Source organism: Eleutherodactylus coqui, chromosome 3 (assembly GCF_035609145.1).
Source record: "Eleutherodactylus coqui strain aEleCoq1 chromosome 3, aEleCoq1.hap1, whole genome shotgun sequence".
NCBI lineage: Eukaryota > Metazoa > Chordata > Amphibia > Anura > Eleutherodactylidae > Eleutherodactylus > Eleutherodactylus coqui.
Genome location: NC_089839.1, coordinates 7,897,746 through 7,913,349, shown reverse-complemented (window position 1 = coordinate 7,913,349; position 15,604 = coordinate 7,897,746).

Below are 15,604 nucleotides of genomic sequence, written 5' to 3'. Positions count from 1 at the left end.
ACTGTGCAGCCTGTTGGTCAGAACGATTCCTGACATCCTCCTCCGACCCCTTTCAGTGATGAGTTGTTTCCGTCCGCAGGATCCCCTCTCGCTGGATGTTTTCCTTGATCGCGCCATTCTCTATATACTCTCCACATCATTACACAAGAAACCCCCCGCGGTTGGCGGTGAGACCCTGGCTAGTCCAGCACTGATGACCGGCCTCGTTGGAAGTCGCTCCGATCGCTGGATTTTCCCATCTAATGTCGATTCACACTGAAACTGATCCACGGAAAACTTGTCACGTGATTTTATGCTCCGGGATGACAGAGAGAATTTCCATACAAAGCGCCAATAATGAGAGAGTGGGCGGCTCTAATAGAGGGGCGGGGGCTCTAATAAAGGGCCGGGGCCTTCAATAAATGGGCCTGAGTTACACCATCCTCTTATAATGCACACCTCTTTCCATGTCTCGGCCTCCTCCCTCTGCGGCCGATATAATTGCATGGCCCTCTGTCCCAGCGGGAACGAACATGTGCACTGAAATAGAGGTGCCTACACCCTCGCCTTAGTGGCACACTGTGCATGGGTGCATGTACTCCACTGGGACAGAGGGCCACACAACGCAACTGCAGGACTTCTCCGTGGCTTGCACTGATGTCAGCAGCTTGTGGAGGCGGCTGGGGTGTAGATGGGAGTGTGCATAATAAGAGGATGTTGTGACTCGGGGCTCCAGCAGACCCCTCTGTGACTCAAGGCCCCAGCGGCCCCCTCCGTGACTCAAGGCCCCAGCGGCCCCCTCCATGACTCGAGGCCCCAGCGGCCCCCTCCATGACTCGAGGCCCCAGCGGCCCCCTCCATGACTCGAGGCCCCAGCGGCCCCCTCCGTGACTCGAGGCCCCAGCGGCCCCCTCCGTGACTCGAGGCCGGTCATTACCATAGAAGGCGCGAAAGAACAAAAGTACGGTAAGTTTTTGCTATAATGCTGTATCTTCCTGTTCTTGCACACAGACTGTTTCATGTGCCGGTAGAGCTGTGCGGGCAGCTTATACATGTGACAACACAATCCCTTTAAGAGACAAGAAGTGCCCAGCAATACTTAGTGGTGCCTTTGACTTTTCTTGCTTCTCAGACTTCTATGGCGGATGCAGGTGGAACGCCCCATACATTAGCACTCCTGGGGCTCCTCTGCTGCGCCCGACACCCTGCAGTATCTCCGCTCAGAGCGTTGGATCCCGGTGACTCCGGCCGACTAATAACGGGGTCTGTCAGATTTCCGTAGAGTTTACTTCGCTTCTTGCCATTAATAACAGCAGCACCCTGACGGACAAGACCGATCATTGTCAGCTCTTCGGTGAATGGGCGATGTGTGCAGAAGAAACGGAATACCTGCAACAAAACCTCTGAACAGTTCCATTCTATCTGAGGTTTGGTCATCAACTCGTCCAAAATAGAAAAACTGCGGTTGATTTTCTGGCCACAGTTTAATTTTGGCTTGTGAGGTAGGTGGTGATGGGAGAATACCGCAATCTGCGCCCTGAAATAAAGCAGCGCCTGTGTCTCCGGGTCCGGGATAATTTTAGGCCGTAGTAGTAAACACTGGAAAGAGGCAGCACAACATCCGCTCACAATAGCCCGTTGTCTCTGGTGGCAGCCTCTCACTTCACCTTGGCCGGCGGCCCGAACCGATGTGACAACGGAGCGTCTACCAGAGCCAACAGAAGAGTCAAAAGTGGCTGATCACCCTCAGGCCCTGCAGATATACAAAAAGGCAGGATGGAGGGTGACAGGAACACCCTAAATCACAACTCCTCCACCCCGGTGTACTGGGCGGGGGTGCAAAGATTCTGTCTATATTTGATGTATTTTTCTAACTCCTTAATAACTGTCTTTCTCAGATTAATCACTGGAGACGCTAATAGAATGTCTGTTTAATATCTATCTATCTCCTATCTATCTATCTATCTATCTATCTATCTATCTATCTATCTCCTATCTATCTCCTATCTATCTATCTATCTATCTATCTATCTATCTATCTATCTCATATCTATCTATCTATCTATCTCATATCTATCTATCTATCTATCTATCTATCTATCTATCTCCTATTTATCTATCTATCTATCTATCTCATATCTATCTATCTATCCCCTATCTATCTATCTATCTATCTATCTATCTATCTATCTATCTATCTATCTATCTATCTATCTATCTATCTATCTATCTATCTCATATCTATCTATCTATCTCATATCTATCTATCTCTCTATCTATGTATCTCATATCTATCTATCTCATATCTATCTATCTCTCCATCTATCTATCTCATATCTATCTATCTATCTATCTCATATCTATCTATCTATCTATCTATCTATCTAATATCTATCTATCTCCTATCTATTTATCTCATATCTATCTATCTATCTCATATCTATCCCCTATCTATCTATCTATCTATCTATCTATCTATCTCATATCTATCTATCTATCTATCTATCTATCTATCTATCTCATATCTATCTATCTCTCTATCTATGTATCTCATATCTATCTATCTCATATCTATCTATCTCTCTATCTATGTATCTCATATCTATCTATCTATCTATCTATCTATCTATCTATCTATCTATCTATCTATCTATCTATCTATCTCATATCTATCTATCTATCTATCTATCTATCTATCTATCTATCTAATATCTATCTATCTCCTATCTATTTATCTCATATCTATCTATCTAATATCTATCTATCTATCTCATATCTATCTATCTATCTCATATCTATCTCCTATCTATCTATCTATCTATCTCATATCTATCTCATAACTATCTCATATCTATCTATCTCATATCTATCTATCTATCTATCTCATATCTATCTATCTATCTATCTATCTATCTATCTATCTATCTATCTATCTATCTATCTATCTATCTATCTATCTCCTATCTATCTATCTATCTATCTATCTATCTATCTATCTATATATCTCCTATCTCTCTCTCTCTCTCCTATACCATCCATATATTACAATGGGACTCTATGGAAGATACAGCTCTGTATCCTTTTCAGCCGATGTGGTATATCGGGGTATCTTCCTGACATTTGCCATTTGCTCAGGTACAATGTGCCCGCCGCCTGACTGCGCCACTGACTTTAATATCCGCCGCCGCTGGAGCTGCTCCTCTAGAATATTCCGCCTCCCGAAGCGCATGCAGCGCGAATGTCAGGAGGAAATGAATATCCGCGGAACGTTTATTGAGACGACCGTCCTGTTTGTTTTCCTACATGACGGTCTCCATGAAATGTAACGAGTGCAAAGCACAAATAAAAGCTACCAAGGTGTTCTGCGATTTACATCTGCGGAGGGGAGTTTTCCATCTCAGCCGTCCCCCGGGAGCGGTTCCTAACATTTAGGTGGTCGCAGTTTTAATAAAGGTTGAGTTCTGAAGAAAAGGAATATTTTCGAGGAGGTTTCCATTAGCTGCTATGTTATAAAATACAGACGTTAGATATTTGGACACTTACACTGTAGCGGGAACCGAGCCGTCTGCTTCCTACGGAAATCAGCTCAGTGCATGAGAGCAATGGCAGGGATCATGGGTGCCTGATCCCCACTGATCTAACACAATGGCAGGGATCCTGGGTGCCTGATCCCCGCTTATCTAACACAATGGCAGGGATCATGGGTGCCTGATCCCTGCTGATCTAAGACAATGGCAGGGATCCTGGGTGCCTGATCCCTGCTGATCTAACACAATGGCAGGGATCATGGGTGCCTGATCCCCACTGATCTAACACAATGGCAGGGATCATGGGTGTCTGATCCCAACTGATCTAACACAATGGCAGAGATCCTGGGTGCCTGATCCCTGCTGATCTAACACAATGGCAGAGATCCTGGGTGCCTGATCCCCACTGATCTAACACAATGGCAGGGATCCTGGGTGCCTGATCCCCGCTTATCTAACACAATGGCAGGGATCATGGGTGCCTGATCCCTGCTGATCTAAGACAATGGCAGGGATCCTGGGTGCCTGATCCCTGCTGATCTAACACAATGGCAGGGATCATGGGTGCCTGATCCCCACTGATCTAACACAATGGCAGGGATCATGGGTGTCTGATCCCAACTGATCTAACACAATGGCAGAGATCCTGGGTGCCTGATCCCTGCTGATCTAACACAATGGCAGAGATCCTGGGTGCCTGATCCCCACTGATCTAACACAATGGCAGGGATCCTGGGTGCCTGATCCCCGCTTATCTAACACAATGGCAGGGATCATGGGTGCCTGATCCCTGCTGATCTAAGACAATGGCAGGGATCCTGGGTGCCTGATCCCTGCTGATCTAACACAATGGCAGGGATCATGGGTGCCTGATCCCCACTGATCTAACACAATGGCAGGGATCATGGGTGTCTGATCCCCACTGATCTAACACAATGGCAGGGATCCTGGGTGTCTGATCCCCACTGATCTAACACAATGGCAGGGATCATGGGTGCCTGACCCCCACTGATCTAACACGATGGCAGGGATCCTGGGTGCCTGACCCCACTGATCTAACACGATGGCAGGGATCCTGGGTGCCTGATCCCCACTGATCTAACACAATGGCAGGGATCCTGGGTGCCTGACCCTCGCTGATTTAACACAATGGCAGGGATCCTGGGTGCCTGATCCCTGCTGATCTAACACAATGGCTGGGATCATGGGTGCCTGACCCTCGCTGACTTAACACAATGGCAGGGATCCTGGGTGCCTGATCCCCACTGATCTAACACAATGGCAGGGATCCTGGGTGCCTGATCCCCACTGATCTAACACAATGGCAGGGATCCTGGGTGTCTGATCCCCACTGATCTAACACAATGGCAGGGATCATGGGTGCCTGACCCTCGCTGATTTAACACAATGGCAGGGATCCTGGGTGCCTGATCCCCACTGATCTAACACGATGGCAGGGATCCTGGGTGCCTGATCCCCACTGATCTAACACAATGGCAGGGATCCTGGGTGCCTGACCTTGTTGAAGTTACTATTAATAGTCATTCCTAAGAATTGGTCATATACAGCAAAACTCTCTGGTTTGGATCAAAGGTTCAACACTAGAGATGAGCGAGCGTACTCGTCCGAGCTTGATACTCGTTCGAGCATTAGGGTGTTCGAGATGCTCGTTACTCGTAACGAGCACCACGCGATGTTCGAGTTACTTTCACTTTAATCTCTGAGACGTTAGCGCGCTTTTCTGGCCAATAGAAACACAGGGAAGGCATCACAACTTCCTCCTGTGAAGTTCCAGCCCTATACCACCCCCCTGCAGTGAGTGGCTGGGGAGATCAGATGACACCCGAGTATTTAAATCTGCCCGCCCGCGGCTCGCCACAGATGCATTCTGACAGAGATCAGATCAGGGAAAGTGCAGCTGATGCTGCTGCTGCTATATGGAGAGCGTTAGGAGTATTTTAGTCTTCAAGAACCCCAACGGTCCTTCTTAGGGCCACATCTGACCGTGTGCAGTACTGTTGAGGCTGCTTTTAGCAGTTTTGCACAATTTTTTTTTTTTTGTATATCGGGCGTGCAGACCATAGCGTCCGCAGTCTGCAGTAGGGGCAGTACTGCTGAGGCAGGGACAGTGGTACAGGGAAAGAGATATACTGGCTATATAGGCAGTGGGCTTTTTCAAAAAAATTGGAAAAAAATACTATATTTGGGCTGCCTGTGACCGTCTTCAGTTTACGGCGTGTCTGCTGGGGGTAGTGGTCGCTCATTAATACCCAGCCTTGCGCATAATTTTGTTCTGGCTGCACTGTGTTTTCAATAACCACAGTCATCCTACAATAGGGAAATCCATATACAGGCTATATAGGCAGTGGGCTTTTTCCCAAAAATTGTAAAAAAAATACTATATTTGGCCTGCCTGTGACCGTCTTCAGTTTACTGCGTGTGTGCTGGGGGTAGTAGTCGCTCATTAATACCCAGCCTTGCGCATAATTGTTTCCTGGCTCTGCTGTGTCCGTTACATGATCGCCGTCATCCCGCCAGAGGGAAAGAGTATACATATATACACTGCATATGATGTCTGTCTGGTTTTTCACCTCACCATTTTAAAAAATTGAAGCAAAATACTTAAGGCCTACCACTGGCCTTTGGCCACTTGACTGGTTCTGCGCTGTGAATTCCAGCAGTTCAGTCATACGCACCTAGGTATGACTACAGGCTTGCGCATAATTGTTTCCTGGCTTTGCTGTGCGTTCCGTAAGCGAAGTCAGCCTCCAACCACAGGCCAATAAGCGGCACATTTAATTACAGCGTTCTGTTTCTGCTCTACTCGTAATACACCATGCTGAGGGGTAGGGGTAGGCCTAGAGGACGTGGACGCGGGCGAGGACGCGGAGGCCCAAGTCAGGGTGTGGTCACAGGCCGAGCTACTGGTCCAAGTGTATTGCAGCCGACTGCTGCGGGATTAGGAGAGAGGCACGTTTCTGGCGTCCCCACATTCATCTCACAATTAATGGGTCCACGCGGTAGACCTTTATTAGAAAATGAGCAGTGTGAGCAGGTCCTGTCCTGGATGGCAGAAAGTGCATCCAGCAATCTATCGACCACCCAGAATTCTGCGCCGTCCACTGCTGCAACTCTGAATCCTCTGGCTGCTGCTCCTCCTTCCTCCCAGCCTCCTCACTTCATAAAAATGACACATTCTGAGGAGCAGGCAGACTCCCAGGAACTGTTCTCGGACCCCTGCCCAGATTGGGCAGCAATGGTTCCTCTCCCACCGAAGGAGTTTGTCGTGACCGATGTTCAACCTTTGGAAAGTTCCCGGGGTCCGGGGGATGAGGCTGGGGACTTCTGGCAACTGTCTCAAGAGCTTTCAGTGGGTGAGGAGGACGATGACGATGAGACACAGTTGTCTATCAGTGAGGTAGTAGTAAGGGCAGTAAGTCCGAGGGAGGAGCACACAGAGGATTTGGAGGAAGAGCAGCTGGACGATGAGGTGACTGACCCCACCTGGTTTGCTAAGCCTACTGAGGACAGGTCTTCAGAGGGGGAGGCAAGGGCAGCAGCAGGGCAGGTTGGAAGAGGCAGTGCAGTGGCCAGGGGTAGAGGCAGGGCCAGACCGAATAATCCACCAACTGTTTCCCAAAGCGCCCCGTCGCGCCATGCCACCCTGCAGAGGCTGAGGTGCTCAAAGGTGTGGCAGTTTTTCACTGAGAGTGCAGACGACCGACGAACTGTGGTGTGCAAGGTTTGTCGCGCCAAGATCAGCCGGGGAGCCACCACCACCAGCATGCGCAGGCATATGATGGCCAAGCACCCCACAAGGTGGGACGAAGGCCATTCACCGCCTCCGGTTTGCACCACTGCCTCTCCCCCTGTGCCCCAACCTGCCACTGAGATTCAACCCCCCTCTCAGGACACAGGCACGACCGTCTCCCAGCCTGCACCCACACGCTCACCTCCGCTGTCCTCGGCCCCATCCAGCAATGTCTCTCAGCGCAGCGTCCAGCCGTCGCTAGCACAACTGTTTGAGCGCAAGCGCAAGTACACCGCCACGCACCCGCACGCTCAAGCGTTAAACTTGCACATAGCCAAATTGATCAGCCTGGAGATGCTGCCGTATAGGCTTGTGGAAACGGAGGCTTTCAAAATATGATGGCGGCGCTACTCGGTTCCCAGTCGCCACTACTTTCCCCGATGTGCCGTCCCAGCCCTGCACGACCACGTCTCCCGCAACATTGTACGCGCCCTCACCAACGCGGTTACTGCCAAGGTCCACTTAAAGGGGTTGTCCCGCGCCGAAACGTTTTTTTTTTTTTTCAACCCCCCCCCCCCCCCCCGTTCGGCGCGAGACAACCCCGATGCAGGGACATAAAAAAAACCCCGCTAAGCGCTTACCTTAATCCCCGCGCTCCGGTGACTTCTATACTTACCTGCTGAAGATGGCCGCCGGGATCCTCTTCCTCCGTGGACCGCAGCTCTTCTGTGCGGTCCATTGCCGATTCCAGCCTCCTGATTGGCTGGAATCGGCACGTGACGGGGCGGAGCTACACGGAGCCCCATTGAAGAAAGCAGAAGACCCGGACTGCGCAAGCGCGGCTAATTTGGCCATCGGAGGGCGAAAATTAGTCGGCTCCATGGGAACGAGGACGCTAGCAACGGAGCAGGTAAGTAAAAAACTTTTTATAACTTCTGTATGGCTCATAATTAATGCACAATGTACATTACAAAGTGCATTAATATGGCCATACAGAAGTGTATAGACCCACTTGCTGCCGCGGGACAACCCCTTTAACAAGGAACACGTGGACAAGCACAGGCGGGCAGGGCCACTATAGCTCCCTGACGGCACATTGGGTGAATTTAGTGGAGGCTGGGACCGAGTCAGAGCCTGGGACCGCTCACGTCCTACCCACCCCCAGAATTGCGGGCCCCAGCTCGGTGCTGGTATCTGCGGCGGTGTATGCTTCCTCCACTAATCCACCCTCCTCCTCCTCCGCAACCTCTGTCTCGCAATCAAGATGTGACAACAGCAGCACGTCGCCAGCAGTCGGTGTCACGCGGCACGGCAGCACAGCGGTGGGCAAGCGTCAGCAGGCCGTGCTGAAACTACTCAGCTTAGGAGAGAAGAGGCACATGGCCCACGAACTGCTGCAGGGTCTGACAGAGCAGACCGACCGCTGGCTTTCGCCGCTGAGCCTCCAATCGGGCATGGTTGTGTGTGACAACGGCCGTAACCTGGTGGCAGCTCTGCAGCTCGGCAGCCTCACGCACGTGCCATGCCTGGCCCACGTCTTTAATTTGGTGGTTCAGCGGTTTCTGAAAAGCTACCCACGCTTGTCAGACCTGCTCGGAAAGGTGCGCCGGCTAAGCGCACATTTCCGCAAGTCCCACACGGACACTGCCACCCTGCGGACCCTGCAACATCGGTTTAATCTGCCAGTGCACCGACTGCTGTGCGACGTGCCCACACGGTGGAACTCTACGCTCCACATGTTGGCCAGGCTCTATGAGCAGCGTAGAGCTATAGTGGAATACCAACTCCAACATGGGCGACGTAGTGGGAGTCAGCCTCCTCAATTCTTTACAGAAGAGTGGGCCCGGTTGGCAGACATCTGCCAGGTCCATGGAAACTTTGAGGAGTCTACCCAGATGGTGAGCGGCGATGCCGCAATCATTAGCGTCACCATTCCTCTGCTATGCCTCTTGAGAAGTTCCCTGCAAAGCATAAAGGCAGACGCTTTGCGCTCGGAAACGGAGGCGGGGGAAGACAGTATGTCGCTGGATAGTCAGAGCACCCTCATGTCTATATCTCAGCGTGTTGAGGAGGAGGAGGAGGGGGAGGAGCATGAGGAGGAGGGGGAAGAGACAGCTTGGCCCACTGCTGAGGGTACCCATGCTGCTTGCCTGTCATCCTTTCAGCGTGTATGGCCTGAGGAGGAGGAGGATCCTGAAAGTGATCTTCCTAGTGAGGACAGCCATGTGTTGCGTACAGGTACCCTGGCACACATGGCGGACTTCATGTTAGGATGCCTTCCTCGTGACCCTCGCGTTACACGCATTCTGGCCACTACGGATTACTGGGTGTACACACTGCTGGACCCACGGTATAAGGAGAACCTTTCCACTCTCATACCCAAAGAGGAAAGGGGTTCGAGAGTGATGCTATACCACAGGACCCTGGCGGACAAACTGATGGTAAAATTGCCATCCGACAGCGCTAGTGGCAGAAGGCGCAGTTCCGAGGGCCAGGTAGCAGGGGAGGCGCGGAGATGAGGCAGCATGTAAAGCGCAGGCAGGGGAACACTCTCCAAGGCCTTTGACAGCTTTATGGCTCCCCAGCAAGACTGTGTCACCGCTCCCCAGTCAAGGCTGAGTCGGCGGGAGCACTGTAAAAGGATGGTGAGGGAGCACGTAGCCGATCGCACGACCGTCCTCCGTGACGCCTCTGCTCCGTGCAACTACTGGGTGTCGAAGCTGGACACGTGGCCTGAACTCGCGCTGTATGCCCTGGAGGTGCTTGCTTGCCCTGCGGCTAGCGTCTTGTCAGAGAGGGTGTTTAGTGCGGCTGGGGGAATCATCACGGATAAGCGTACTCGCCTGTCAACCAACAGTGCCGACAGGCTTACACTCATCAAGATGAACAAAGCCTGGATTTCCCCAGACTTCTCTTCTCCACCAGCGGACAGCAGCGGTACCTAAACAATACGTAGGCTGCACCCGCGGATGGAAGCATCGTTCTCTATCACCATAAAAAACGGGGACCTTTTAGCTTCATCAATCTGTGTATTATATTCATCCTCCTCCTCCTGCTCCTCCTCCTGAAACCTCACGTAATCACGCCGAACGGGCAATTTTTCTTAGGCCCACAAGGCTTAGTCATATTACTTTTGTAAACAATGTTTATACGTTTCAATTCTCATTAAAGCGTTGAAACTTGCACCTGAACCAATTTTTATTTTAACTGGGCTGCCTCCAGGCCTAGTTACAAATTAAGCCACATTAACCAAAGCGATTAATGGGTTTCACCTGCCCTCTTGGTTGGGCATGGGCAATTTTTCTGAGGTACATTAGTACTGTTGGTACACCAATTTTTTTGGGCCCTCGCCAACAGTGTAATCCTAGTAATTTTTATGGGCTTTGCCTGCACTCATGGTACAGCAAGGTGTGTGGGGTTGGCCTACACTTTTGCTACATAAATGTAACTGGGGCCTTGTCTATACTGCAACTACTGAAATGTGAAAGAGACTGTTATCTCCCTAAACTGCTGCAACGGGAATTGTTACTGTGGCCTGTCTTGACTGCTACTACTACTGAAATGGAACTAATACTGTGCTCCCCCTATACTGCTGCTAGTGATATGTTACTGGGGCCTGTCTAGACTGCAACTACTACTGAAATGGAACTAATACTGTGCTCCCCCTATACTGCTGCTTTGGAATTGTTACCGGGGCCTGTCTTGACTGCTACTATTACTGAAATGGGGGGTTGGGCAGCATGTTACCCAGGAGAAGTGGCAGCGGAGTGTCATGCAAGCAGTGATTGTGCTTTGTTGGAGGTAGTGTGGTGCTTAGCTAAGGTATGCATTGCTAATGAGGGTTTTTCAGAAGTAAAAATTGTTGGGGGGGGGGGGGGGGGCACTCTTGCCGCTATTGTGGCTTAATAGTGGGACCTGGGAACTTGAGATGCAGCCCAACATGTAGCCCCTCGCCTGCCCTATCCGTTTCTGTGTCGTTCCCATCACTTTCTTGAATTGCCCAGATTTTCACAAATGAAAACCTTAGCGAGCATCGGCGATATACAAAAATGCTCGGGTCGCCCATTGACTTCAATGGGGTTCGTTACTCGAAACGAACCCTCGAGCATCGCGGGAAGTTCGACTCGAGTAACGAGCACCCGAGCATTTTGGTGTTCGCTCATCTCTATTCAACACTCTTTATTTAACCTTGTTGGGTGTTCTGGAGCTACGAGGGGTTGGGAAGAAGATTACAGCCGTATTAGGCTTCATTCCCACAAGCATATATCGGCCGCCGTTTTCACGGCCGGACGATATATATGCTACCATCTGAGGCGTAAAAGCTTGTGAACGGGCGCACAAATCTAATGTTTGTGTGCCCGTTCACACAGCATGGGCCCCGGTGCATATATCCCGAGGCTGCCATGCCACTGAGCCTGCCATTGAGGCTGCCATGCCACTGAGCCTGCCGTTGAGGCTGCCATGCCGTTACGTTTTACGTCACAGGATTACAGCCATGTGATCTGATGCATTGAAATCCAATGCATCAGATCACAGCGTATATTGGCTGACCGTGAAAACAGCGGGCCGATATACACTCGTGGGAAAGGGCCCGTAGTGAAGATAATCGGGCCGCAGTGTTGTGTCCGATCCCAATGATATCTCTAGCTGAGAGTCAACAAGTATCAGTTGTATTTAGTGCAGAGAGTTTATCGGGCTCCATTAAAGTGGTATAACATGGGTATCAGACTAAACTCAGCCTCCCCGATGTTACACGGATGGTGCAGATCTGATGATTCTGGTCGGGGATTGGGTAAAGTTGTGGGAGTCTTGGAATGGGGTATTGGAGATAAAGAAATCCTGTGGATATTGGTCTTAGTCCCAGAACTTGTATGTTGGGTATTGTTGACGGGCTTACTCTTCTGGGAATTCAGAGAGCATTGTATCAGGCGTGGAAGCTGCTTACTGCCTGTAGGATGCAGCGTTACCCCCACCCCGCAGGGATGGGGAGCAGAAACAGAGGTGTAATGTATCTGTTTTCCATCATCTGGGGCAAAGATTCAGTTTATTGCCCAAAATCTTTATCTAATTACCCTGAACATATTAGAGTAGCTGGTTGGGTGCCCCCCGGCAAAAGCCCCGGAGAACCCTCCTAGCTGCTCTCCTGGAGGTTGAGTTGGATGTAATGATGAGGTTCACTACAATAACCAGGAAATCAAATGATTCACCATGTTAAATTCTGGGGGAAATTCTGTCACAAATTAGGTGAAAAAAAGGTGCAACACATTCTGTCATTGCACAATTGTAAGAAAAAGTAAGTGAACCCTTTGGATCTCTCTGTAGAGATTACTAATAAAATGTAGTTTGATTGTTTCCAAGTCACAAGTATAGACAAACACAATGTAACTAATAACACGCAGACAGTTGTACTGCTCATGTCTTTCATTGAGAGTATTAAGTAATCATCCACAGTGGGGAGAAAAAGTAAGTGAACCTCTCTGTTAGTGCTTTCTTCAAGACCTAATTGGCCAAAAGTGTTTCTATTAAGGAGATGTGATTGGCAGTGCAGGTTTTCCAGGTGCTATAGTCATTAAATAAAGGCCCGCAAAGCCTGGTTACTGACAAATGTGATCTCAAGAAACACTGCTTATTGTGAGCCATACCTTGATGCAAACAACTTTCAGGCACCCAGGATCCCTGCCTTGCCATGCATCTGCTGTCTGCCTTTTGCCTCCCTTGCAGTGACTGAGGAGCGGGCCACGGCCTAGGAAACAGCAGGGTAGGGTTTGGGCCTTGTCATGGTGGCTCTACAGTCTCCCACCCGTAGGGTAACCGGTGACAAGTCCAAGGGCTGAGGGCAGTTTAATCAAGGGGAACCCAAAAAATGGATTACCTTGGGTTGTGTTTTGTCTCGTGATGCCACCGTTTCTTCCACAGTGGGGGAATTCATGGATGGCAGAGTAAATCCTCTCCTGTGTAGCTTCCATGAGGGGATTCCTGGGTGATGGAGTAAATCCACACACACACAGCCTCTGGAAACGGATGGGCGACCGGTCGTTTTACTTAACTTCATGAACAATAAATAATTTCTGCAGCTTTTTGACAAGTGATGTGACAGGACACTCATTCACTAGGCCATCCTCTCGGCCTCCTCCATTCTGTGAGTTGAAGGTATCCACAGACAGCTGCCTTACACTCCTCTCTCCAACAGAACCAGAACCGAACTCTCTCAGCTGCTGTTTCTCACTATCGTGCAGACTCAGAACAGATATATCAAGCATCATCAAAATGGACAAAAAGATACAAAGCCAGACAGTCATACACATACCAGACACTTAACTCTTTCAGTGCTGCAGCTATGCAATGCACACCATTCTTGCAACATGAAAGACACTGGAAACACAAGACTGAACATACACATCATTAAGGAGGGGCCCTGTTGTACTGGGCCACTACAGTTCCCCCCTACTTAAAAACAAGCTGACCCCGGAGCCTCTTAAACAGAGTGCAATTGTTCAGAGTGAGCTAGCTTTCAGTGTCCTACACAATAACATCTGGGGCACAATCTACACAGACACTGAGTGTACAAGGCAAAACTCTAAACACAAATCACCCTCTGGTGCTATTTAGAGCTTACCCATCAAAGTGTACTAAGACTACTTTTGACATCACGTTTTGTGTCTAGCATTACTTTTTATGACGACGAGTGCGGGAAGTGGTATGGCCATTACCACAAAAATCTGTTAGGCTGGACAGAATCCAGGATGCACTAACATTGCCATGGGGCATGTACATAATTCTTCTTCCCAAGGACTAGTAGAAAGAGAAATAAAGCATCACGCCGCTACTAGTCACAAAACTGAGAAAGGGTTGACTGGTAGTATTAACACAGAAAAAGTGGAATGAATCATCATCACTATTCCAGAAGACTATCTCATGAAGGGTAGTAACCTTAGGTAAACAGTCCTAACTGAGTGAAAAGGAAGATGTATATTGTGGATGCTTCCCCTGGGACAGGTAAAGAAACATGCTGGCACACTTACACACCTAGGAAGACTTGCAGATAAGGAAACTCCCACTCGATTTGCATACAATGACTTCAACAAGCATACATGAGAGAGGCAAGCAAACTTTACTTAGACACTCTTTCTTTACCCCCCCCCTGCACAATTGCTTAAACATTACATAACATTAGTAGATAAGTGCAATATAAAGCACATTTGCAACAAACTTTTGCTTCTATGAAAAAAGGGAGCCTTTTTCCAAGTCCTTTTGGGGCTAATAACAGCGCAGTGAATGAAGACAAACAGAAGTCTTCTTCAGAAAGTCCTAGAAAAAGAACAAAGCAAACATTTTTAAGACTTCAACAGTCTCTGTATAAGAGTCTATTAGCACCACGTAGTGACCGGACGAGGAACGGAAACTTCCTTACTGCCTTCTCGCTCAGCGTGGTTGGGGGTTTGAGACACTCTGGCACAGCTCTTCTCTCCAATAGGGGCCCCTGCCTAAATTCCCTGAGTCTCTGTAGGTAGGCTGGGGAGAGACTTCGCGGAACCACATAGGGCGGTGGAAGACTTCCAGTAGACTCACTCGTCACTCGGCGAATGGGTTCAGCCACAAAAGCAAACAAAAATTTTGATCGCCAAACACCTTAATGAAGGGCAACAGCAAATCTCTAACTTTTCTGTTCAGATGATGCACCAAGATCCACGGAGGGTAACAGCTTTCCATCTCGTCAGTAGCAGTCTGGTAGTATTGTAATCCCCGTGGACGGATCTCAGGTGGAGTATAATGAGCAGTAAAAGGCCGTATCTGCTCGCTTGGTTCTGAAGAGGTAAGTCTCCCTGGACAGGAAGTAGAGCTGAAAGCAGCCTGCGATCTCAGGTGTGGACCAACAGGGAACCTATTCTATGCAGGCGGGCAGGGGCAGAAATTCTGCAGGAAATCCCGCCGCAGAATTTCCACCTCTCTGTCTGTTGGGTTGGAGCAGATCCGGTTGTATCTGATGGCTCGGTTGTAGACAATGGACTTTTTGATGTGTTTAGGGTGGGAACAGTCCTATCTGAGGTATGTGGGCCAATCAGTCGTTTTTCAGTATAAGGATGTCTGTATTGAGTTGGTTAAAAGGAGCACTGGAGCGCGGAGACACAGGGACGAGTGTCGAGCATCGTTTGCCCAACACTCGTCCAGTGTAAATGGGCATTAATTATTTAGTGACCAACTCATCCAGTTCTGGTATTGTTTTAAATGCAAATTAATCCTACCATGTCTATGCTTTTTGATATCAAGGTTGGGGTTTATGGTGGAGAGGACATCATGGTTGGGGGTTCTGGTGGAGGGAAAATCATGGTTGGGGGTTATCATGGAG